Source organism: Stegodyphus dumicola, chromosome 2, assembly GCF_044657685.1.
Source record: "Stegodyphus dumicola isolate Sdum_Otavi_A_Nest chromosome 2, ASM4465768v1".
NCBI classification, from domain to species: Eukaryota; Metazoa; Arthropoda; class Arachnida; order Araneae; family Eresidae; genus Stegodyphus; species Stegodyphus dumicola.
In genome coordinates, this window is record NC_140769.1 from 5,934,291 (window position 1) to 5,961,643 (window position 27,353).

The window sequence follows — 27,353 nt, forward strand, 5'->3', positions numbered from 1 at the left end:
ACGTCAGGAAAAAAAATCTCTTCTTAATGTATTTTAAATCCTTTTTGCAACTCGTTTTGGGGGAGGTATTTTTCCAGCCTTCCTAGTGTGCCTTCGTGGTGTAGTGGTTCTGCACGCTGGGCCGGCATTTCAGAGGTCCGTGGTTCGATTCCCGGCGAAGGCGGTTGCTAATTTTTCATGAGTCTTGCTTCCAAAAAAATCCTAATGTCTACAAAGTATCCTTTATTCTGTGCTTGTGTACAGATATCGCGCAAAAGCAACGTTAAATTGCATTCGATAGCGGTCAAATTGATATTTTCGATGAAATATGATACCACTAAATTTTCGAGATTGCAATACTTCCTTTAAGTCGTACAAGGCAGTAAAAATGTAAAAAGTTTATTTCCATTTTAAATGCAGAAACAAATTATATTGGTTACGTCATTTATTTGTTATGACCATGTAGCTACGTATAATCTCATATTTATAAATATTCAATAATTTGCATAAACATAAACCAAATATGAAATTGTTATAAATATTCTATTATAATTATAAAAAAATAATATACTTCTAATATAATTAATAAAATTGCTTAGTTAATTATTTAATTAAGACAAAACGTTTGGAGCTAGATATAACTATGGAATTCTGCCTAATCAGGAGAATATTCAAAAGAAAGCATTTCATATTTAATTCTTCGAGGAAAATGTAATGAAACCTTATGCAGCCATAACATTCATCCTTCAGGAGTCAAATGTTGGCAGCTTTAGTTGCACAAGTAGACAAAATTAATAACCGAACAGCTATCAAATAAAAAATTAATTTATTTTTTTATTCTACAGCCTATAAGTAAAAAATATAGAACCTTATTTCTTCGATGTGTCTCCCTACGGCAGTTAACATTTGGTTTTATTTGCTATTGTAAATTTTAAAATTCATTTTTCAAGCTTGAGTGTCAGCAACATATATGTAGAACTCAAAATAGATTCTGAAGCAGTAGCGTATTTTTAGTTTCATTGGTAAACTCCACTGATACAGTATATTGTTACTAACGACTACAGTGTCAGATACAGGAAAAAAAAAATACATGTAGTTGTTGCTAATGCTCGCTTGTCAGACTTACTGCTCAATCCAAGCCCACGAAATTCCTCGTGACAAGGAGCGGAAGTTTACGCCTTTCATTGCCTTCGGGGGGGAGGGTCGGGGGGAGGACTTTAAAGTAACTGGCTCGTATACACGAGGCCCATATCACACGGCGTTTGTTTCACACGAACAACTGTTTAGGACAATTTTTCTGCCTGGTTTACTTTTGAAAAAAAGACGCGCGACTTTTTCCTTCCTTTACAAAAAAATTGCAGGTTGTTCGTTTTCAACCAATCAGCTATCAGTTTCGAATGCTATCAGCTTGTTTGTAATGGGAAACCAGTTTCCCCTGCGTTGACCCCAAAGCGATCTGTGTTGATTGGCTGTTGTGACAAAGCAGAAAAATTGTCCAAACCCATTCGTCTGGAATCGAACCCAGGTCGGAACTAGCAGTGTTCAGCGATTTTACCCGTCAGCCGATGATTTATTTTTCTTTAAATAAATATATGTATAAATTGCTAAATTGATTATAATTTTGTACTCGTTTTTTCTAAACATCCTTAACTTAATTTAGAAATCAAACAACAAAAATCAGCCTTATATTTTGAATTCTTTTTTTTTGAAAACATTTGTCTCCTGTCGAGGCTTTATTATCTTATCTCGTTCATTTCCGCTTTTGCAGCTGAGGATGATGGTTCGGTAAAACCATCAAAACGAGTCCTGTGAAAATTTGAAAATATAACTCTGATTTATATTGTTTGACTTCTAAATTAACATTTGTTCGGCATGTTATTGTATATTAATCCTTAACTTATTGCTTAAAACTATTTATTCTTACAAGTTATCAGGTTTTTGGGAAAGATAATACACAGAGGTTGTTCGCCCATTTCTTAAACGATTTTCATTGTATTTACAGAAATATTTTACCTAACATTTTTGCATTTTAAATGTTCTGTTTGATAACCCTTATTCTTTACTACCTTTCTGCAGCGTAATTTTCAAGATGATAAAAGCTTTTGTCGTATCGAAAGAGATAGTTTATCATATTCCTCTTAAACAGCTTTTCAAAATCCACGGAACATTGACCCACCAGCGGCCGAGCGGTAAAGACGCTGGTAGTTCGGTCCGAGGTTCGAATCCCGAGAGCGGACTGGCTGCGTGGGCGTTTTCTTGGTTCTCCCCATGTGTAACGTGTATACGAGTCAGTTTCCCTATGAAAGTCCTCCACGAAGGCATCCCTCCCTTTAGGCAGATAGATCTCGTGAGCTTTGCCATAATTAAATAATCCAATTCAATTCACGGAACATTGTCGATCGACGTTTGGATAATTTGCTTTAAAAGACTAAACGTCGATCGACAACGCTTGTCCAAAAGCGTCCTTTAAAAGTCCAAAAGCGAAAACATCCATTGATGACACAGTAGAGGAGAGAGTTAGTAGGAATATGAGAGAAGGGTGTGGCCTGGATATACGTTTCTTTTTCCGTTTCTTCCAGAAAATTAATACTGAGTTTGTATCTCATTATTAATTTTCTGGCATCAAGATATAGTGCGTCTGCTTGCTATACCTTGATGCTGTTTTACTGTATGGCACTGTGGGTAAACTAAAGAGATTTCATGGTTGAAAACTGGATATAAAACATGTTCTTGATCATATAATGGATTTGATATTAACATGATTATCTTCTCTCTTTATTTTTAAATTGCCGTTGTATGAAAAACCAGCAACAGTCATAAATCCCTATGAAAAACTTTCTTCCAATTCTTTCAACCACGTTTTAAGATTTTTTCTGCTTTTTGATAATAATTAACGGATCTCTTTTTATTGCAATAATTTAAATATAGGCTAAATTCATTTATTGTGAAAATATTTTTCCATTTTTGTTCGAATAAATGTTTCTCATAAAGAATTCTGCAACACGATCTGCGTTGGGAGATACATCATGGAGAAGGACGACGCACATTATGTTTTTTCGCCTTTTTAAAATGTAAATCAGTATTAATCGTTTTGTGTACAGTTGAAACGGAGCATTTTAATGATCTTGCGACTGCCCTTTGACATGACAGAATTTTGCTTTAACATTAAATATTCAAACTTTGTAACATCCGAAACATTACGTTTTCCTTGGAGAAGTATTTGGAGTAATATTTTCCATTTGAAGTCAAACTTTGACTTGTTTTTGCCTTTCCTGTTGAAAATATTACCTATCATAGCTTTAGAATCGAAACAATACGGCATTCACAGCATTTTTTTAATAACTGAACATGAATACGTTTCTTTGTAAAGAGTACAAACACAGCCTTCCATTTGCTTCTTTAAAAGCGCCATTTTGGAGGAAGACAAAACTGTCAACGAGCAGACGAAAACTGATACTTTTAAAAGTATAGTTGCAGCTAAAAATAGTTTCTAAGCAGACAAATTTTTTATAACAAAGCAAAATCGTCTAAAAGTTGTGCGAAAAGCCTCTGTAGATGATAATTTATCAGGACTTGTATGTCTCTTAATCTGCTTTGGGAACCTGACGTGTCCTGAATGTGAACAGGGAGCTTACTCAAGCTATGTTCAAATATGTGTGTAATGGACGACATAAGCAGGAAGGGTTAACTTTGCCTTTTATTTTCCAAGATATTACAGGTGCTCCTGCACTCCGGGATACAAAACCTCCAGACAAGTAAAACTCAAGATCCTTACTAATTAAGAACAGAATTATTAAACAGATCAACAATCATCAGCATAAGTAATATAAAATGCAACCCCATTTAAAAGTAGGTGTGAATATATACGTACAAATATACATTCGTATGTATTTAAGGAGGAGTCATTAAACGAGGCAGTTTGTTAGCTTGATTTGAAAAGGAGGAAGACTGTAATTTTGGGCAAGCGGATCGACCACGCGAAACTGCGGAGAAATCATCGGCTTTCTAAACAGTCCGAGTTCACGCCTCAGATGACAGACTAAAGAGATCCTTCTTTTTTCTTTGGCAATCATTATTTCACCTCCGAATGACATTTATTTTTGTACAATACAGTCCGGCATATTTCCGTTTCCGTCCATTAATCCGGAGCCGTATAAATACCTGTAATTATCCGTAACAGCTTACAAGGGTGGAAAAACATCGCTCGAGTCGCCCTGAATCTTTGATGACTTCCATCGGTCTGTCTTTTAATGAAATGTTCCGTGTTCGTTATCTGCCGATGTGTTCTCGTGATTCGCCAGCAGATTAATGGCTGCCCGTCACGCCGACGGTACAGAAGCCGGCTCTGGATTATTTATAACCTCGTTATTCATCGCAAGAGAGGCGCAGGGTTTCAGTTTTAAGAACGACAGATCGGCGCGTCCTGATACACTCTCCTAAGAAAGATGATGAATGTTTGTGTGTGCGAACACATACAGGTACAGAAGCAAGACGTTAAGTTAGAATTACCTATAAAAAGCGACGCCGGAGACTAAATATCACTTAATAATATTTTTATCGCTTTGTTGAAAATGAGTTACGTGTTAAGTGAGAATAAATGTTCCATGAAACTTTTAAGTCACAGAATTCCATCTACGCAAATCTATTTTGACCGTACCAGAATCCAATTTGACTAGTTTTTTGCGTGACGCCTGTATATAGACACAAATAAAAGGTCTCTTTATTTCAAAATGGATTCAAAACGGAATTTTTTCGTGATGTCTGTAGGTACATATATATTTCACATAATTCAAAAATGACTCCCGTAAGACAAAAATCCATCGGGATATTTTACTTCAAAATTTGCATTTTTTGATGACATTTTCAACTAGCCTAGAGGAATCGGTTAATTAAATAGAAAGAGTCTAGGAAATAAGTTTAAATGAAGTTCAGAAAAAAATGCGGATAATTTAATAAGCATACTAGATAAGTCATGTGGTGCCATTATTATTATTATTTAGGTGCTCCGCCCTAAGGTACTACACGGAAGGACAGGGTGCCTTCGTGGAGGACTTTCTACGGAAAACTGCCTCGTATACATGTTGCACATGGGGAAAACCAGGAAAACGTCTATGCAGCCAGCCCCGTTTGCGGGAATCGAAACTCGGACCGAATTACCAGTGTTTAGGGACTTTACCGCTCGGGCACTGGTGGGCCAATCATATGGTGTCCACATAGATTTTTTTCTCAAATGGCTGTCACATAAGCATTTGGCGAATTTGAAATTTTTACATTGCAAGTTAGCTAATTAAAGTTTAGTTTGCAGATAAAACTCTAATGTAATATTATACCATTTGAATGTTTGCGCTGACTAAAAATAAATGGCACTTTTTTTAAAGCGGCTTCCACACAAGCCTTTGGCGATGTACGAAATTTTATTTCACAGATGATATTATTAGGTTCGGCTGTTTGAACTAAGCAATCGGTTCCTTTAGCAAGAATATATACAAAATGAATTTTACAGAAGCATCATAAAGAAGCAAGTAATAAAAGCACATAGCTAACTTAAAAAAATCTGAAAGCTTTCCGATTTTATATTATGCTCCGCAAGGGCGTTTCCTTGACCTTCTGTGTGTCACCTTTATTTATTAAATATCATGTTTTTCGCACTTAAACCATAAAATTCAGTTCAACGGCAATATCGCAAAATAATTTTAAAATGAGCATATATTTAGAATTTCGGATACACAGTTTCTTGGGCTGGAGATATTTTTTTCCGCGTACAGTGCTGCCGTTGCTCGCTTTGAAATCGTTTTGTTATTCAGAAATACGTTAAGGTTTTACAAAATAAGAAATAGATAATAAAACAAATTCTAACTTTGGGATTCCAGATGCCTGTATTCGAGTGAAGGACTAAGTTATTCAGAATTGGACGTCTCTAGGTACCGTTTTTGTTTTCACAATGCGAGAAACATACACACATTCATGCAGATTCTTCATAATTTAATGTCTGTGAACATAATTCAGGGCTCTAATGTTTGGTGGCAACAACTTGAAAAGGGGATTTATATTTTTATAGTTAACCAACGTAAAATGCCCAAACGAATATTAATATTGGGCTAAAACAAAGCCCAAATTCTTTTCATAAATTTCAAGAGTTTTATCTGACGTTGTTTGATAAGTAAAATAAGAGAGTTCTAGTTTGCCCGATCATTAATAATTACTCCCAAATATTTCAGGTGTCTCACAATTTTGATGTATTTTCCGTTGAGGATGACTAAGTGAGAGTATTCGTATCTTCTTGGATTCATGAGCATTCGCTGTGTCTTGGACAGGCCAATTCTAATTAAGCCAGCTAGTCAAATTAAAACGATTAAACCTCTCCTGGCAAGTCCCTCTTTAAGTACCCACTTCTGAAAGTGACCAGCATTTCTGAAGTTACAAACATTGACATAAAAAATTCTTTCTCTAAAACGATCACCTCCACGGGAGATAACAATGAAATTATAGGTCGTCTTCGATTCACTTGATAACCAGATGTGCTAACCGTTGGAATGCGGAAGCATGCCATAGAAGTTCCATTCAGGCGAGAAAGGCATAATTCTTCAAACAGTTCCCTCTTTTAAAGTACGATTGGGAAAAAACGAATGAGATACATTTGACCAAATCGAGGTTGTTGCAAAGTTTCTCAACCATATTTTATGCCGCTGCAGAGGACCGGTACGTTTCCTACAGTAGGAAACGTGAAACATCTACACTGGCTTCGCTGAGAATCGAATCAGTTCGACCTGTTAACTGAGCGTGCTAACCACCACATTACAAAGACGCACCTGCGAGACTATTAGGATTATTAAATTATGATAAAGCATCTTTAGGGCTACCTACGTGAGGGAAGGTACGCCTTTGCCGAGGGCTTTCTAAGGAGTGTTAGCTCGTATTGCGTTATACACATGGATGGAACGACGCCAAAGCTATGAAAAATCATGCGGCTATACCGTTTCCTCGGGTATGAACCTGAGTCGAATTACCAGTGGTCAGTGGATTCATTCGCTCGGCTGCTGGTGGGATTTTCGACTGACAAGAATACTTAAATTCTTTACACTATTACTTTGCACATTTCCTGAGGATGTATTAAATTTATTTAGGTAAATGGGCACATCGCCAAGATCGGCTTATAATTTTTATCAAATACGTAATTGTGAAAAAATAATTACGTATTGTATTAATCCTGTGTTCTTTATTTATGCCGTCCGACCAGAGACAGGGGGATAAAATCGTTGAACACTGGTAGTTCCGACCTGGGTTCGATTTTACTCAAATAGGATGACAGCATTAGCATTTTCATGGATTTTTCCACGTGTAATGTATATGCGAGTCCATTTCCCTTACAAAGGGCTCCACGAAGACATCCCTTAACTCAGGAAGATAGCCCTCTGTGCTTTGCTATAATAAACCAAACCAAATAAAACTTTATTTATGTCCTCAGTTATTGCTTAGTAGAAAAAAAAACTTTTTGTTTAAAAAGAGGTTTCCAAGCGTGGCTAATAAAATGAGATTAGGTCACTTCGGTCTTAGAGTAAGAAATTTTTATTTTACAGCATGCATAACTGTAGTCAGTTACTTTTTATCAGCTTTCTGGGGTAAAAAATTATGTCTACAGAGAAACTGTATACTTTTGTCTATAGAGCTGTGTTTTATATTTTGTCTAATACGCCTGAAAAGATGTGTACTCTTTCCACTTAAAGTACGAAGTCCTGTACTGAAAATTAAAAATCCTAATCCTGCATATTTTCTTTGCTCTTGATGAAGAGGGATCTGTACCTGTTCGCCCTCGAAATCGATTGAGTTCTTGACTAAATCTACGCCAAACCCAAGGTTGTTGCTTTACTAATTCTATGTTTCACTTTAGAGGGTTTCTGTCCTGCAAGTAAAATACTGAGTATTTATTTATAAAGAATATTACAGTGAATTTATATAATGAAAAACTTCGTGTTTAACAGAAGTGTGCAAACTTCATATAACAACGGCATGTGGCGTTAGAACACAGGAAAGTTCGAGAGCAGCAACTAGATTTTCCAGAAACCTCAAGTCCATATTTACTTTATTTTAAAACAAGTGAAACAGGTTTCAGATGGAAAGAAAAGTCTGATAACTTTGTATAAAGAAATGAATAAAATTAATTACTTCCTTTTGGATATTGAGTAGTTTTAGTTCACCAATTTTATGCCCATAATTTAATCGCATAAGCATAAATCGCAACCATAAAATTCAATCCAACGGCAATATTGCAAAATAAACCAATCCAAATAAACCAAACCAAACTTTATGCCCTCAGTTATTGCGTAGAAGTAAAAAAATAATTTTAAATGAACATATCTTTAGAATTTCCGATACATAATCTCGCGGGCTGGAGATAAAAAAACATTTTTTTTTTAGTCCAAAGGGGCTTTTGTCCCTGAAGGACTATTTACGTTTTGCGATTTTCCGTCGGAAACCTATAAACGGAGTATCACTTTTTAAATCGTTGCTAACAAATACTATCGCCCTGCACTATATCTAAAGAAATTAAATAATGGAGAATCTGCATAAATGTATGCATGTTTCTCGCATTGTGATTAAAACAACGGTACCTAGAGTCATCCAATTTTGAATGATGTCATCTTACTGCGAATATGGGCATCTGAAAGCCCAAATTTATGGAATTTGTTTTATTATCGATTTCATATTTTGTAAAACTTTAGCGAATTTTTGATTAACAAACTCAACGATTTAAAAGCAAGCAATGGGCAATGGCAACACTCTACGGGGAACGAAAAAAAAACGTTTTTTTCTCGAGGGCGCAAAGAACATGATATTTAATAAATAAAGGTAACACACAAGACGTTAAAAAAAAGCCTCTTTGGAAGTAATTTAAAATCTGAAACCTTTCAGATTTTTTTGTTTTTTGTTTTGTTTCGTTTCAAATTTTAATGGCTCTAGGTACCGTCTTTCACAGTGCGAGAAAGATACATAGATTCATGGAGATTCTACATTGTTTAATTTCTTTAAATATAATACAGGGCTATAATATTGGGTGGCAGCGATTTGAAAAGTGAAACGATATTTCAATGCAAAATGCCAAAATGAAATTAATAGTTCTTCTGGATAAATTGCCCCTTTGGACTATTAATTTTATTTTAAAGCTTTACGCAGATTAAGCACAAATTAAGCAGCGTGATTCAAAAACACTTCTAACCGAAATAAGCAGGTTGGACTATGTGTAATGGACTATGTGTGTGCAGAAATGGTCCGTTGAGACTATACAAGGCGTTGTTGTACGGTAGGTAAAATCGTTCTGCTGTCGGAAATCGCTATTCCCTGTGAGACATATATTGCTACATAAATGCAAAGCTCTTCGAGGTGTATTTTATCTGTGGGACGACGGTTAAAACGGATCAGCTACTCAAATTGGACATTTAGAACGATTAGACATCTCTGAGCAGCTGCTTCACTTTTTTTCGCAGCCTCATACATAAAATGCATTTGGACGATCTTTGTATTCATATAGAAATGCATGCCTCTCGAAATCATTACTGGGAAAGGGAATAACGCTTTAAACGAACAAAACGAAATACCTCTCAGCTGAGTCGCAGACTAACCTCAATAGGTATTTCCGCATACTGTATATCAGGTTATTCGAATAAGGCAAAGCACACGAAGGTTACCTGCTTAAGAGAATACCTTCGTGGAGGATGTTTTTAAGGGAAACTACTTTGTATTCTTCGTACTTTGTATTCACTTTGCACGAGAAGAAAACCATGAAAATTAACCATACAGTCAGCTCGTTCATCCGGTTTCAAACCCATATCGAACTGCATGAGAAAAAATACGAAAACAAAACATGAAACCAACTCGTTCGCTTGGTTCCTAACCCACGTTGAACTACCAGCATTCATCAGCTTTAAACAGTTTCACAACACACATTTTCTGGTACACAATCTGATTGTTTTGTCCCCTCTACCTGCTTTTGGGTTTTGCCAGATATTTCCCAATCAGCATGAATATCGCAGAGCATTATAATATAACGGTACTTTTCAAATAATAGCGGTTTCTTTTTCAAATAATAAGAGAGTATGAAATAGAATTAAATATAAAATTGAATATTCAAGCACAAAGTGTGTTGGTATTAAACTAACGCAGAGTGTAAAAATAGCTTACAACTAAAGTGAGGATCATCGGCATGAGAAGTAGTGATAATAACAACTGAAGAGAACAAAGTGAAATTTCTACTAGAATGAGAAGTGTTCATAAGAAACACTGCCCATATGAGATACAGCATTGGTAAATATAAAATTATCATTATAAAATCATTTGTAATGATAATCTTATATTTACCATATATTACAAAGCAAATTATATAATTTAAGAACCTTAATTCCTATCGAATTAAGGTTCTTAAATGTATATAGAAGAGTTCATAAATATAAGGAGCTCGAATGGAAATTGTAGCGGCATTCTTAAATTCAGCACTGTTGTAAATGAAGGAGCTGGTTTACTAAAATTGTTAAGAAAAATTAGCAAACAAACTGCGACTGTGTTCGTAACTTGTCAGCATTCAGTAACTGGGTTAATAAATGTGAGAAATAGCTTTCATAATAAATATTGTATAAGGTGTTTCTCCCACTTCCCTAGCGTGCCTTCGTGGTGTAACGGTAGCACGCTGGGCCGGTATTCCAGAGGTCCGTGGTTCGATTCCCGGCGAACGCGGTTGCATATTTTTCATCTTTTCTGTTTCCAATTAACCTAATGACTCCACAGGTGGCGCCCGAACTAAAAGGGTTGTGGATGATGATTCTCCGAACCCAGGATTTGGCGACTAGGTCCCCTAAAACCCTAGTCGCCCTTTAAAAAAGGGGAGCATATAAGGTATTTCTCCCACTTCCCTAGCGTGCCTTCGTGGTGTAACGGTAGCACGCTGGGCCGGTATTCCAGAGGTCCGTGGTTCGATTCCCGGCGAAGGCGGTTGCTGTTTTTCGTCTTTGCTGATTCCAAAATTTAAGCTAATGACTCTACAATTAAAGCCAGATACACAAATACAGGAACTAGCATTCGTAAAATAAATCAGTTAACCAGTTTGTAAATCAAAAAGTAAATTAAATAAGTTTATTACTTTTCATTTGTTATTTTGAATAGTAATTTAATTAATTAAATTCGCACAAAATAAGAAATATATATTTAAATAAATAAATACATAAATAAAATTTGAAAAGATTCAGATTTTAACACCGCACCAGAGTATTTGCTAAGGTTTTATGCTAACACGGAGCATCGCAAGTTAACCATCTGCTCTTGGACTCACTCTAACAAAAATTTTTTGTGTTTTTACCTTTATTATTAAGCATCGCTAACTCCACATAGTTCAAGAGCAAACCCAAAAAATATTTTAAAATGTCTTTAGAATTTCCTGTAGAGTGTTACGGGTTGTCATACACTATTTTATGTTCGCTATATTATTTCTTTCAAAACTAGACTAAAATTTTTATCATAAAAACTTTTTTAATGAGTCCAATTAATGTCATTTCATAAAAATATTGAATATTTCTAATTAGATATCTCGTGATTTTAATACACGTTTATTTAAATCAATCAGATTAAAAACTAGAAAAAATAAAAACTGCGTTCATTGCTTTTCAATCACACTTTGCAGAATGGCAACAGTCTGCGTCGCTGGAAATAAAAGAGTTTTATTTCGAACACTATTGCCACTTCTCGCTTTCATATCGACGACCCTGTTAAATCAAAATTCGTTAAATTTGTACAAAATATGAAACAAATAAAAAACAAATTCGAGCTTTGAGGTATCCACATTGGAGTGGAGGACTTCGTGTATTAAAAATTCGGGGGTCTCTAGATGTCGTCGTTTTCCCCACAATGCCAGGAAAATATATACACACATACATATGTACGTACATACAAATACATACACACACTTACATGTATAAATACATACAAATACATACACACACTTACATGTATAAATACAGACAGACAGACAGACATACACACACACATGTATAAATACATACAGACAGACAGACATACACACACATGTATAAATACATACAGACATGCACAAATACATACATGCAGACATACATATCTACCTACACACATACATGTATAAATACATACATACATGTATAAATATGTACATACATTCGTACATACCTACACACATATATACATACATGTATAAATATGTATATACATTCGTACATACCTACACACGTATATACATACATGTATAAATACATACACATGCATACACATATATATATACTTCATTATTTAATAATAGCAGCAAGAGTCTTTTAAACTTAATAAATTAACTTTTAACAATGTACTCTTTAGTTCAGATAAGCAACTCCATCGAAAATGCCATCAGTAAAGATAAAAGATAAGTAAGTAAATTTATGAAGTATTTGAAATTAAACGTTCATTATTATTCGCGAAAACCCAAAGAAGAAAACGTTAAACGGTTTCGCGTTTCCTCAATTGCTCTTTAAATGTCGCTGGGCAAATATCCAAATTATGAATATTCATATCTCCAGATGAGTTTACGAAAATATGAATATTTATGGGCGCAAGAAGTAAACATTTAAAATTAAGAAGCTTCCATTAAAATCCTGAACTTTTTAATATCAACCATCTTAATAGTATTTACAAACAGATTTCTTATTTTTAATTCGTTTCAATATTATCTTTAACCTACATATATATCATAAAGTTCGTACAACAGAAAGCTAATACGTATAGTTATGATACTGGAATGTTTAAAATCTGAAGTGTAAAACGTAAAATTTAGTTCTTTGGAATTCGTAGATTTCTAATTATCATTATGGATTTCTTCGATCAGTTGCAGCTTTCCCGTATATAAATAAGAAATATAATTCAAGTACAGAGGGGAAAAGATAAAATTTGACGAGATTATTGATATTTTAATAAGAATACAGTTTTATTGTATTTGTAGAGATTACTTAAAGTCTCCAACAGTTATTTTAATTTTAACCATGCTTTACTGTTCTTCTATTCCTTGGCCGAATGAGTCTTTAGGAATGCCTTTTCTGCAAATGAGTTAGAGGAAGTATTTAAGGAAGGTTTAGCTTATTTCAATAGAGCTTAGAATTCCTTAGTGGCGCGTGATTATCGTCAGGCTACTTCGTTGTAAAATCTACTACGCTCGGCCGTATTGTGTGTGCCTGTTGATAATCGCCGGCTAGATTAAACGAAAGGCCAACTATGTTACGTATTCGGTCGTCTAAGTCAGTTTAGTTTAGTATTATATTAGTTTCTTCTTATTCTTTTTTTTTTGATTAGAAGCCCAAGTGGAGGCTTCCCTATACGCCCGAGAAAGGGCCGTCTGTAAATATTTCTTTGATTCAATAAAGGATATTTTAACCCTTCTTTGGACTTCGTCGTTACCTACTTGAACTCAGCGATAAGTCCAGTTATAAGTCTGTGACCTTTTGGGAACATAAACTTTTAAAAGGACTCTTGAAGAATTATCTTCTGGCCTTTGTGAAACTAAACAGAAATCAGAAGAAGGGTGTATAAGACCCTTTTATTCGAGCATAAAATTAACAAATGATCCATTTTGGGTTGCAGGAGGCCAATACTTCTGGCTTAACAGAAATACGTAACAAATAATAATTTCAAGGGGTGGTAGGTTAGCCTAACGGCTCACATAATACTTTAACCGTAGGAAGAGCTCTGGTCTGTAGTAATCGGCGAGACAAGCCTAAAGGGCAAAACACTCTAACGCAAGTTGCTGATAATCACAGCACAATGTGGCCTGGAATAGGCAGACACGCTCTAAAACTAACTTCCGAAACTCTAGCTTAAACAGCACTTCTTTCTACTTTAATCTGAATAAACACTCACTAACTCATTTACATTCTGGCACCAAAAGCGCATGCGAAAAGAGGGTAACAGGAAAGTCTTTTCAACTTAAAATCAACTATTGATTAAAGAAAATAGATAAACCTCAAACAGTTCCTGTACGTTCAGCATAGTTGGAAGTAGTTAGAAGCGTTATATATTCTTTAAATATATAACGATATGTTTAAATAATATATTCTTTAAATATATAAAGTAAAAAAGGAACAAGAATATCGCACCAATTTTATACCATAGCTTTGAGACTTAAATCTTAAGAGAAAAAAACATGAACTTCCTCTTATATATGAGAAAACATCAGCTGGATGGTTTGGTTTTCATTCGGAGAAGAAATATATTTCGCTGAAAATGGTTCCACTACCCTGAAAAACATATTTGTGAGGTGGCTCACATTTATTTTCGGACACTCATGTGTTATCAGTTACTAAACGCTAGCGAAATTACGTCACATTTCCTTCACATGTACTACTGATCATCTTTTTCACAACCTTCTTGTTTTGAAAAATTGAAATTTCGGATTCCGTTCTTCCATCGATTTCCATCGCCTGTTTGACTATAAGTTTGGTACGAAATCTTTTAATACGAAAATAGAATGAAAAATAGATTTAACCAAATTAAAATGGAGGGGCAAGATACTATTAAAATTTAAATTTGGAATTTTTATGCACATATGCTGTTTCGTACTTGAAATAAATAAAGACTTTAGTTACCGCCAATTAATAAAACTTTATAACAATTTTCGGCAATAGGTCTAATTTAAATCCTTCAGACCAGAGACTTCCAAACACTTTCATTCCCGAAGCTATTTGTAAAGTGAACTCCTCTGACGGAGGGTCTTAGGTCTATCCTATGTCTAGTAAGTTTGCTGTTTAAGAATAATATTAAAAAGTATAAAACATTTATAGATAGTAACGGGAATATATGAACAGTTATACAGTGTCCATGAAATGAAATCACGTTTTAAAATTTTTAGTTTTACGTAATATCTCAGTTGATTCGTATTGTCAAAAGCTATCCATACATAAAGATTCTCCCAATATAGAAAATCAATTGTTACAACAATATAGAAAGTTCAATATAGAAAATCAATTGTTACAACAATATAGAAAGTTCAATATAGAAAATCAATTGTTACAACAGACATTTCGCACTATACCTGAGAGCATCATTAAACTCATTTCAAGATATTTTCTGCAAACATAATAATTGCAAGAGACGTTCTGCAAATTAATTTTTAATTAATTACATTAAGGTATCTTTTCCTTCCTTTCTACATGCCTTCGGGGTGTAACGGTAGCTTACTCGGCGCGTATTCGAGAGGCCTAGGTTTGAGTCCCGGTGAGGACACTGCACGTTTTTCACGTTCCAAGCATCAAAATAACTTAACGACTTTAAAACCATTACTCCTAGTTCAATTCAAAAACACAATCGCTCCTTACGTTTTATTTGAAATATTTATTATTCTTTAAGAAAAACAATAGCAATTTAATTTTACTACTATCAATTATAGTGGCTAAAGGCTTAAATTAAGACACTGAAAAAACGCAAAACATTTAATAACACACCAGACATTCCTTTTTCGTGCGAGTCAATGATTCTAAGCCAACCATCTTACTTCAGTGTGGAAAGGACTCATGATGATTTCCCATTCAGTGTGGAAAGGACTCATGATGATTTCCCATTCAGTGTGGAAAGGACTCATGATGATTTCCCATTCAGTGTGGAAAGGACTCATGATGATTTCCCATACTCTTGACTCATTAGTATAAAAAATCCGCTTTCAAAATGTTGAGATTTTATGCAGTTGATTATTTTTTCTATCACATTTATTGATGAACACTACTTAGTAACACAAGTGAACTCACAAAGAAATCAAATGTACAGAAATTTCTTGGAAGAATCGCTAAAAAATTACTACATTATCGCTATGAACGTTCGCAGCCAAAATCGAAAAGCCACCTATATTTATATGTTCCCAGCCTCGATAGGATTCCAAGAATCCCTGAAGGATCCAGAATGAGGTAGAAGCTTCACGAATCGGCAGTTCCAAGTAAGAAAGAAACTGCCAAGTTCGAACGAAACGAGACACGAAATTTTACTAATTTCTGTCTTCAAAATATAGCATCTAAATTTCTGTTTCTTATTACACTTTGTAGTGACATTAGGTTACTTTGATGCCGGAGACGTGAAAAATGAGCAGGGCTCTCGCCGGGACTCGAACCTGGAACTCTCGAATACGCGTCGAATGTGCTAAATGTTATACCACGAAGGCATGCTGGAAGGAGAGAGAAAATACCTGATATACTCCCCCTTTTAAATGGCGACTGGGGATTAGGGGACTCAATCGCCAAGTCCTGGTGGTGGAGAATCGTCATCCACAATCTTTTAATTCAGCGCCACTGTAGCGTAATTAGGTAATTTTCATACAGGAGACTTGATAAATGAGCAATGTCCTCCCCGGGACCCGAACCTGGACCTCTCGAATACGCGCCACCGTTACACCTCGAAGGCACGCCGAAAGAGGAGGGGGAGAAAATAACTTATATTGTTTTGTTTCTTATTCCTTAATTTCGTTCTTTTTTCACTCAAATTCTTATTTTCTTGGAGCGGTCGAGGAGTGCCTGCACGCGCAGAGCCTTTGGAGCCGTCGTGCTAGAAATGCGGCTCTAGCCGCAATCCTACGTTCAGAGATTTTCTATTATTCAAATATGTGATTGGTAAAAAGAATCAATAAGTATTTTTAATTTGAAATATGGTGGCGTAAAAAGAAACATATAAATCATAATTCTAGTAACAATCAAATGCTTTGAATCTATATTTTTCCCCTACGGGAATTATATAATCCAACATATTGCTTTATTTATGAACAAAGGCAAAAAAGTCTTAGCTACAGAAGTATGTAAATTACTTAAGGGGACTCGTACACCTTAAAACCCATAAGATCTTCGAATATGTGACTGTTGCAAGAATTGGAATAACTTATTTATTTTAAAAGCAATTACTTCCAACTTTTCACAGCTGACTACATAGTATAGCTGCTTTCTGAAATAGTGATCAGAAAGTTTGTGTTGCCACAAATGTTTTTATAATTTAATCCGCTTTGTGACAAAATTTTTCGTCGTGTTTCCACCTTGCGCGCACAGTTTAAAACATTAAAACATTCTGTTGCATAATTTACTTCCATACTTAATATATAGCTTTTATAACATTTAGAAACTACTGTGAACCAAAAATTCTAAGAATTTCATGTTAAATTTTTATTTTATTTGGGGTCGAGTTTATAAAATTTATTTTATTAAAAAAATCTGTAATATTTTCGTCCATAAAATTTTTTAATATTAAAATATTCATCAGATTTTTGGTTCAGTTAAAAAATAGGGCTCATATAAAGAATTCCATCAAATTTCAAGTATGTTCCATTAGCCATTTTTAAAATATCAGATTTTACATTACGCCCAAAGAGGCGTTTCTCTAACGTTTTGTGTGTTACCTTTATTTATTAGTATCATGTTCCCACGTAAACAAAAAATTCAATTCAACAACAATATCGCAAAATAATTTTAAAATGAGCAAAGCTTTAGAATTTACGATGAACAGTCTCTCTCGCTGAATTTTTTCGTACAGTGTTGCCATTGCTCTCTTTGAAATCGTTGAGTTTGCTAAACAAAAATTCGTTAAATTGTTACAAAATAAGAAGAAATCGATAATAAAACAATTTTCAAGTTCAAATTAGAGCTTCCACATGACCACAGTCTATGGAAGATTACGTTATTCAAAATTGGATGGATCTAGTCACCGTAGTTTTATCACAGTGCGAGAAATATACATACATTCATGCAGATTCTTCATTATTCAATTTCTTTAAATATAACACAAGGAGATAATATTCGGTGGCAACAATCTGAAAAGTGAACTGACATTTATAGTGAACCAACGCAAAATGCCAAAACGAAACTAATGGTCCTTTAGGGCAAATTTGCCTCGTTCGACTAACAAGTCCTCAAACTGGCTATTTTATACTTGAGACTTATAAATTCCATAAATTCTGTTCTTTTTTATAGTATAGTAATGTTTCAAACTCACTCTTAACATTTTCTTTTATTCGTATGTTAGCTAGGTGCATGCAGACGTTATAGTGGCTATGGAAGGCAACTGCGGTACCGAAGGACAAGGGTTTGAATCTCAGAGAAGGTATACTATATGTTTGTAAATGAATAATGTCTGTGCGGCATGGAGGCACTCTAAATATGCGACGAGTAGGAAGTCCATCCTAGAGGTTGGTGGTAGGGAAAGAGGGCGTAGGAGGATCTCCAACCCGACTTCCCTGTGTGCTCTGGATCAAAACTGGGCGCTGAAGGGAGCAAAGTCATACTGTCACCTATGTGGTGGTCAAGGCTTTTGACAACGACAAGCATAATCTTGTACTCCTCGCCACGATGGATTTCGTGAGCTTTTTCTAATGCTACTCCAGACAGCTGAGATAAGTTACAACAACGACCAGGTACATAATATCTCAAAATCTAACAGTTGTATTTTAATTAAATTTCTCGTTTTTCTTGTCTTAAAAAATTTTTAATTCTAGAGTCAACTTTGGAAGCTCTTTAGACTGTAGAGATTCCTTAAATTTCTGAAGAAATGTACGTGAATGAGAATATTACTTAAAAATAGCAGTTTGCAATTTTTGTATGAGAAAATTTTTAATGCAGGGATTCTCAACGGGGTTGGTCATAAACCCCTGGGGATCGATGAAATTTCAAAGAGGGCCAATGATAATCAAAGAGGGGACTGAAAATCGGTACGAAGCCTGGATTTAGTTGGCATAGGTCGATATATATCGGGAACTGATCGGCATCATAAAGATCCCATTAAAAATTAAAAAAAAAGATTATTAATAATTTTTTAGTTAATTGTTAATTGATATAAAGGTGCAGGGTATCATAATGGAAGAAATAATATCAAAGGGTAAATACATTAATAATTATTTAATATATTTTAAAAACCAATATTATTTTTTAAAATATGTAATTTTTTATCCAACAAGAAAGTAAAGTACTAGAATACAAGGAAGAAAAATAACAAAAAAAATTCGAAAAACGCAGGATGAAAAACAGGAAGCAGATTAAATATTTTTGAACGTAGTGATTTAAAAATTAAATGAAGCAATTTTATGCTAAATATAAAAACATCATTAAATTCATTAAAATTGAACTTTTGTGACATTAGAATCTAGAATTTTGTTTCTAGAAGCTGGTTTAGGCTTACATAATTAAGAATAATAGTTCAAAAAGTAATTTAAGATAAATCTAAAAAACGACTGCTACCTAATATTTTAAATTCCTAATATTTTAAACCTAATATTACCTAATATTTTAAATACTACCTAATATTTTAAATTCCAATTAGCACTAGAAATTTTGGTTCATTGTCCTTCATCATATTATTCATCGTCATATTCATCAGTATCTTCTCAGGTTTATTTAGCCCAAAGAGACAATTTGCCCAAAAGGCCGTTTAATTTCGTTTTGGCATTTTACCTGGATTCACAATAAACGGCAAATCATTTTTCAAATTGTTGCCACCAAATATTAGAGCGCTGTATTATATTTAAAGAAATTAAATAATGAAGAATTTACATAAATGTAAGTATGTTTCTCGTATTGTAATAAAACAACGATACCGAGAGACATCCAAATTTGAATAACATTATGTTTCCTCCCTGAATATATGCATCCGGAAGCCCAAATTTGGATACGGAATTTGTTTTATTATCTATTTCCCATTTTGTAAAACTTTAACGAATTTTTGAATAACAAACTCGACGATTTCAAAGCGAGTAATGGCAACACTGTACGAAAAAAAAAATTATTTCCGGTGCGTTAGACTGTGTATCGGAAATTGTAAAGATATGCTCATTTTAAAATTATTTTGCGATATTGCTCTTGAACTGAATTTTATACTTTAAGTGCGAGGAACATGATATTTAATAAATAAAGGTAACACACAAAACGTAAAAAACGCCCCTTTGTGCATAATGTAAAATCTGAAAGCGTTCAGACTATTTAGTGCAAAGAGCAATTAGCACAGAAGAACTATTAATTTCGTTTTGGCATTTTGTCTCGATTTACGATAAGCTTTGTTTCATTTTACAAATTGTTGCCACCTAATATTATCGCATTGTCTTATATTTAAACAAATTAAATAATGAAGAATCTGCATGAATGTATGTATGTTTCTCGTATTGTGATAAAACTCTAGAGCCATCAAGATTTGAATAACGTAATCTTCCATAGAATATGAGAATGCGGAGGACTTAATTTGAATTTGAAATTTGTTTTGTTATCGATTTCATATTTTGTAACACTTCAACGAATGTTTTATTAACAAACTCGAAGATTTCAAAGCGAGCCATGGCAACACTATACGCAAAAAAATGTTTTATGTTCAGCGCGCGAAACTTTTTATAGGAAATTCTAAAGATATGCTGATTTTAAAATTATTTTGCGATATTGCTCTTTAACTGAATTTTAAATGCGATGAACATGATATTTAATAAAGAAAGATAACACACAAAATGTTTTAAAAAGCCCCCTTTGAACGTAGTTTTTTATCTGAAACCTTTCAGATGGGTTTTTTTTTTTTTTTTGGTGTGTGTGTGTGTGTATGTGTGTGTGGGTGGGTGAGTGTGTTATAGCCATGTCGCAAAAAGCCTTATTCAGCCATTGAATAATCCATAATACGAAGTTTGAAAACCGAACCTGTTTCGATGTGTCCAATTTGAAAGTAGTGCCTGTGATGTTCAGAAACATTTCACTTTGAAAGATGTCAAATTTGCTTTAGTTCTTGCCTGGGATGATGCAAAGAACATTATTTTACGTCGCTGTTGGTGTAAACTGTGGTCCAAGATTATGTTCTTTGATGGTGAGTTAAGAGACGAACATTCTTCTGGTTTTAAAAAACGCATCTCTTGCTTTTACAACACATTCGGTTTTAGAATGCATTTTCATGGCTTTAAGGATATCACTTGGTTTTAAAACAGATCCTGTTTTGAAGTATACCATTGAGGAAGCCTGCAAGATTAGCGGGTTGCAGCCAAAGCAAAAAAAGTTATATGTTGTATTCCATAAAATAGTTTACTCTTTCTCTGTTTAGAAACAACGAATGCCAATTTTAAAATTCCACCTCGTATGCGCTACGACGCAGAACACCGAACTCCAATGAAATTCAGCGAAAACGGAAACTTGCGGGTGAGAAAATTACAGAGTTTTTAATTAACATCTCAGTTGTTTAATGTCGCACGGAGATAAGAATGGTCGAAATAGCTTTTTACAAATATTTTTGGAATCTGAAAGTACTTCTCTCGAAACTCAATTCCCGCCATTCTGGAGGAGATGATGTTGCCAACAAAAAAAATAATCAGACAGACGCGTACAGATTTTAAATGTATTAAATATTGTAGCATTAAAACACATATCTTGGTTTTAAAATACATCATTAACGAACATATCTTGGTTTTAGAACACATTATGAACAAACATCTCTTGGCTTTAAAATACATCATCAACAAATATCTCTTAGTGTTAAAACATCTCGGATTTACTTTATACTGTCCCAAGAAACTAACAAAATGTTCTAATATATATTGGGAACGGAGAAAGATAAGGAGAGTCAGGGGGATGAAGAGAAAGATAAACACGGCAAGCACAGCAAGAAAGTTACATGGTTGGGGAGCTAACATAGGCTTACAGGCCTTCATAAGATTTGTTGAGAAATGCTTATCTGTGTCGACGCATGATATTATGAAACGTCATTATATACGCAGTGGATTTCTAAAAGTACACAGAGAATATATTTAGCAGTCAGACGTTCGACGTTTGGTGCCATCATACTAAGAAATTCTTTATTTTCATAGGATAATAAATACAGTCATTCATATTGTTTAATTTTGTTTTCTGAAATATAAAAATCATGTCTGAAAGTTTTAATATTAAATAATCTGTACAGTTTTAGATATTATTTATTGAATTGTGGCAGCACGACCGACGGACTTCGCATGCTGCAATACAGTTGGCATAACAAAAAATGAGCAAGACTGGTCATTCAAAATGCGTTAAGTAAAATAAAAGTGGCACAAAACAAAATTTATGTCTTTCTTATTAAAGAAAACAATGTATGAAATATGCGGAAATGTGGAATGAATGTATTAAATGTATGGATATTCGAAACGAATCGGAGATGCATTTCACACTTTGCCAATTTGTCATTTAGTATTTTCTAGAATACCTAGGAAATGCTTGAAATACTAAATCGTTTCATACATCGTCGGCCAGATTTTTACACTGTCGCACTCTATAAAATGCCTAAATATCTAGAATGAAGAAGGCTTTCACACATTGCTGATAATACACGCAATAAAAAAAGCTAAAAAGAAAAAAATGCCAATTATGTAAATTTATCTCTCATTTTCAGCAAAACCAGAAAAAGATTAATAACTAATAGGCATAACAAAAGTTCTACTTCTGATACTTTTAGCAGAAGAGGAGGAATTTTCCTGGATCTTCACTGTCTCAGTTTCGAGATGTATTACTTTAAATCAGTAGTCTATCAGGTATATATACAGGAAACCCCAACAAAAGAAGCAGATATAATATGACCAATTAACTGCTCTATTTTCAGAAAATGGGAAATATTTCAACGTACTTACAACAAGTAAATGTTCTGATTTAAGAATGAAAAATAAGTATGGCATATGCCGTTTATGACTTGCTCTGTAGCAACGTGCTATTCCGAGGAAATTCTTAATCACTTTTTCCCGTATCTGACAGACAAGGTATCTAATGACACGTCCATTTTCCTCTTTGAATTTTTTTGGGTGATTCTTTTTTAAATTGTTTTTTTTTTGGGGGGGGAACTTGAAATAACACTGTCAAGCAGAATAGCAATGGTTTCAACCGGCCCGATCAAAAGCGTGGTGCTTTAATGTCTGCTATCGAAACTGTGTCCTAAAGCTTCTTTAACATTCTGCAAACTGTTCTTTCACTAGCTGCACTTTCACGTCCAAAGATTGCACGGAGCTTCCAAACAGTATATGAATACCACTGTCCATTTCTTGTAACCAGGTCAAATCAAGTACCACATTCTTAAACTGGAATATTTAAGTGTTGTGTAGGGTTTCGCTTAGTTCAATTAAACAATTATTCAAGTTTTTATTATCTTTTCTGAACTTCTCAACTTTCCCTGGCATTTCCTCGCCAATGTTCAAATTTGAATTTAGGTGAAAACGATATTTAAACAGACGAATCTTGTAGTTTATTCACAGCGTGTTTTTGCTAGCTTGCGCTCGTTATGAATCTGCGCTTGCTTTTACTAGGAGTTGCTGATACGCCTTTTTGGCCATTTAAATAAATTATCACGCCGGATAGGTTGTTGAGTCAATCTAGTTAGCCCTTAAAGTGCTAGTACAGCACTGTTCTTTTTACACTGGGATTTATTGTGTTAGAAATTGTTAGTTTCTACCGAAAGTTGTCGGTGTTATTTTGAAGCACGAAGTCTGATAATAATAAAGGGTTATTTTTACCCTTCTTCTGTGTTGTTATCATTTATGTCTGTGCGTGAAGTCGACAGTTTCCTTAGTACGGTTTGTGTTGCCAAAAAGAGTACGACCCTATATTTGTAAGTATCTAAAAATATATCCTATTTTCTAAAAATAAAGTATTTTGCGAGCATAATTAATCCTACGCTTTTGTTGAGATACCACCTGTGCCAAAGAACTCTTAATACCATAGAGGTAAGGAAAGCACTTCCTACCTCCAAGGTTAATAGAGTCGGTAAGTTGTAATTTTCTGTAAATATTTATTGACGCTTATAACGTTAATACATGTAATGTTATTGAATGTTTGATTTTAACAAGATAACTCATAATACATATTATATATATAATATATCACATATAGAACATTTCAGTTCGCACCAAAGGGTGAAAGGGATCCAATTTATTTTAAAATAATTTATTGCAATTTAGTCTTGTAACATTCAAAAGTGTTTACTTTTTCCGTCCTTGACATCAGTTAGCTATCGTATGGGGTTGGCAAGAAAGTAATTTCGGCTTTACCTTTTGTCGTCTTTCTCGTTACTTCAAAATTCGGCGATCTCAGAATTTCTGGTTTTTATCAGCCAAGAACTCTCAACCAAGTGTGCGATTTGAAGTCATCGTTATTACTGAAATTTTTAGCATTTAAGAAGTTCTGTAAACTTAGAAATAAATGATAATCCGATGGTGAACGGCCGGGACTATATGGGAGAAATGACATCACTTCCCAATCAAGCAATCACCGATAATTTCGTAAATGTTACTAAAGATGTACAAGCCCTAGCATTGCCGTGGTGGAACACAATTCCTTTGCGATTTGCCAATTCTGACCTTTTCTCGTCGATTGATTCCTCAATTCCGTGTTTTTTGGCATGAAACAATTGAGCTAATCGTTTGGTTTCTTGGAAGCAGCTCAAAATACACAACGCCTTTGTAGTCCCACTATACTGACAGCTTGAATTTTTTCTGATGCAATTTAGGTTTCGATAAGATTTGTGCAGACTCATTATGCTTAGATCATGAGATTTTTCGATTAATGCTATTGTATACGATCCATTTTTCATCTCTAATAATAATTCGTTTTAAAAAAGAGTAGACTGCATTTACGTTTGCGATGTGTATTGCAAATATTGATTCGTTGTGTTAATTGAATTTCTTTCAATTCATGTGCAACTCAAATGTCGAGCTTCTTCATGAGTTCTAGATCTCTTATATGATTTTCTATTATTACATTTAATCTTTTTGCAATCTCTTGCTCAGTAATATTCAGTAATATTCTATTCAGGTATAGCTTTAATTTCTAATTAACAGCAACTTCAGAAGGCAGGCCAGAATGTTGATCATCTTAAGTGAAAAATCTCCAGAACGAAATTTTTTAAACAGATTTTGCACATTCTTTCCGTTAAGCAAATCAACACGATAAACTTCACATATCTCTTTGTGAACCTCAGCCGCTTTGCTGCCTTTATTAAAATAAAAAAGTAAAATATATCGAAAATGTTTTTTTTTCTACCCCTTGTTGAAATTGACGGCAAACTAACAAAAATACACGAAATTTGTTTCTGTAGCAACCTAAAAAGTGTCAGCTGCTAAATCTCAAAAAAAAAAAAAAAAAAAAAAGATTTAGAGAAGAATAACAAAACAAACAATAACTCTATTTGTGCAAACCGAACTTACATTCTTGCCAGACAGTACATTACGAATTCGTAATGATTATCTGCCTATTAAATTTCATATTCATGACAAGCTTTCCCTTTTCGAATTAAACGGAAATCAAAATCAATATCAATCTTTTCAATCAAAGTATTACTGATTTCTAAATTCTGGTGAGAAAATTTGCACAGTATATGTCATTTTCGATAATAAATTTCATTTACTGTTTCGAACTTTTATGACAAGATTTAAAGAACAAAATATGAAGACCCAAAATTGATTGTCTATAAAAATTTCATCTTTTACTATCCACCACTATTAAATATTAGCTCAAAGCCGACACGCTAAGCACATAATCTGAAGCATGAGTTTTCCCCGAAATCTACGGCTGTAATTTTAAGGTCCAGAATAATTTATAGTTTATACAGTTATTACAGATTAATTACAGGTACAGTCACGTTTTATATACGTTTAATAAAATATAAAAGAAATGATAATTTAGTAAAGAAATATTTATTTCAGAGCTGGACAGGAAAAAGTATTTTACGTCAACGATTAAATTTCGCGTATACTTATTTTCCATGCAGAATATAAAGTCAGGAGTTACAATCAGAGACGTGATATGATTACAGTACAGAACCTTGTTGGAACATAACAATATTGTTATGTTCCAACTATTAGCTTAAGATTAAACATTTAATTAGAAACAATAAATCAATTATCCGAAAAAATAGGTTTTGAAGAACATATGGCATTTACATGCAGATTATAAAACCATGAGTAAGAAGAGAAACAATGATAATTAAGAAATCCAAATTTTACTGTCTTACTTTTATAGCATTTCTTCAGATTTACTAAATTTTTATTCCAAATATTTAGTAGATCTGTACAAATTCTTCTTCACTTTAACACAACGTTTCATACAACCTATGATTCTATTAGCCTACTTAATATGATTTTAAATATGAATGGAGTACAGTTAAAGTAACTGTTACGAAGAGTCAAGATATTTTGTTAAGAAACTACGTCAAGGTCATTAAAAAGTTTGAAAACGTTTCATCTACATTCCATGAGATTAACGTTTTCCTACATTTCAAATGCTAATACAGTATTATAAGTGTTTGGTCTCATATTTTAAACAAAACATTTGAACATGCATGTGTAATTCTAACAGAAGGGAAAAAAGCTACAAAAGTTATTACAAAGGTGATATTATTTATTTCAGAATGTTTAAGAAAAACATTTCTAGTATTCTGTTCTGCTCAATTAATAGCGGACTGACAGTTCCGTTTATGAATATTTTTTTCTTTTAAAAATTGCCCGAAATATGTAACTTTATACTGTTTCAGACTGTTTAATACAAATGTAATCAACATACCACAATGTTCGTGACGTTTCCGGAGGATTCTTAACAGTTAGCGTTTTCAAACAATAAGCAATTATTTAATTGCGCATAGAAATAAACCACACGCGGAATTAATACATAATCATATTTATAATTTTAAATAAATTTGAGTAAAACAATAAGTGACTATACGAAAGACGTATGCAGACATATAAGTGAGATTCATATGGTCTCCTACTTAATGGTCTTTTAAACATAGATTCTATTCAGAAACGTTCTTTCGAGTGTTTTTAAATCGAAAAATTCAGTTAGAACTTTTCTATTTCGAAGAAAAACATATAAAACATCAAAGAAATAACATATAATGCTTTATTAAAATTCAATCAAAAGAGCACTGAGAATACAAATTCTATTCTCACTAAAGATATATATGGATATATACATATATATATATAGAGAGAGATTAAATAACTTTTTAAAAGTTATTGAAATGAATATTGCAGTTTCTACCAAATCATTTATCAACTGTAAGGAATTGTCAGAAATTTTTCAATCGTGTTTGATGCTCGTTTTTAGATACTTTTTTCAGTGTTCTCAGTTTTTATATTAATTTTACTTTTTCATCATTTTCGAGCATATGAAAGAAGGGGGAAAAATTCCAAAATTAAAAATAACTAAGAGCTTGTTTTAATAACTTAATAAGCTTGTGAGGTTCCAACCTTTCCTCTACTAAGTGTGCAGGAACCTTTCGAACTGGTAACGCTTTAGTTCAGTAACAGAGGCGTAAACTCAGGAAGGGTTAACTAACCTTTATTTCTCAAAATAAGAATTTCACAGTCGGCTCACTTCTTAGAGCGTACAGAGAAGCCCCCACTT

General features: G+C 33.8%; 1 protein-coding gene and 1 non-coding gene across 5 annotated transcripts in view; one reads left to right on the plus strand and one right to left on the minus strand.

The window, feature by feature from the left end:
- Nucleotides 1-27,353, minus strand: part of fuss (SKI family transcriptional corepressor fussel) — a 337,279-nt gene that overhangs the window by 171,680 nt on the left and 138,246 nt on the right. The window lies entirely within an intron of this gene.
- Nucleotides 90-163, plus strand: TRNAA-GGC (transfer RNA alanine (anticodon GGC)). Its single transcript has one exon. It is a non-coding gene; the product is annotated as a tRNA-Ala (tRNA).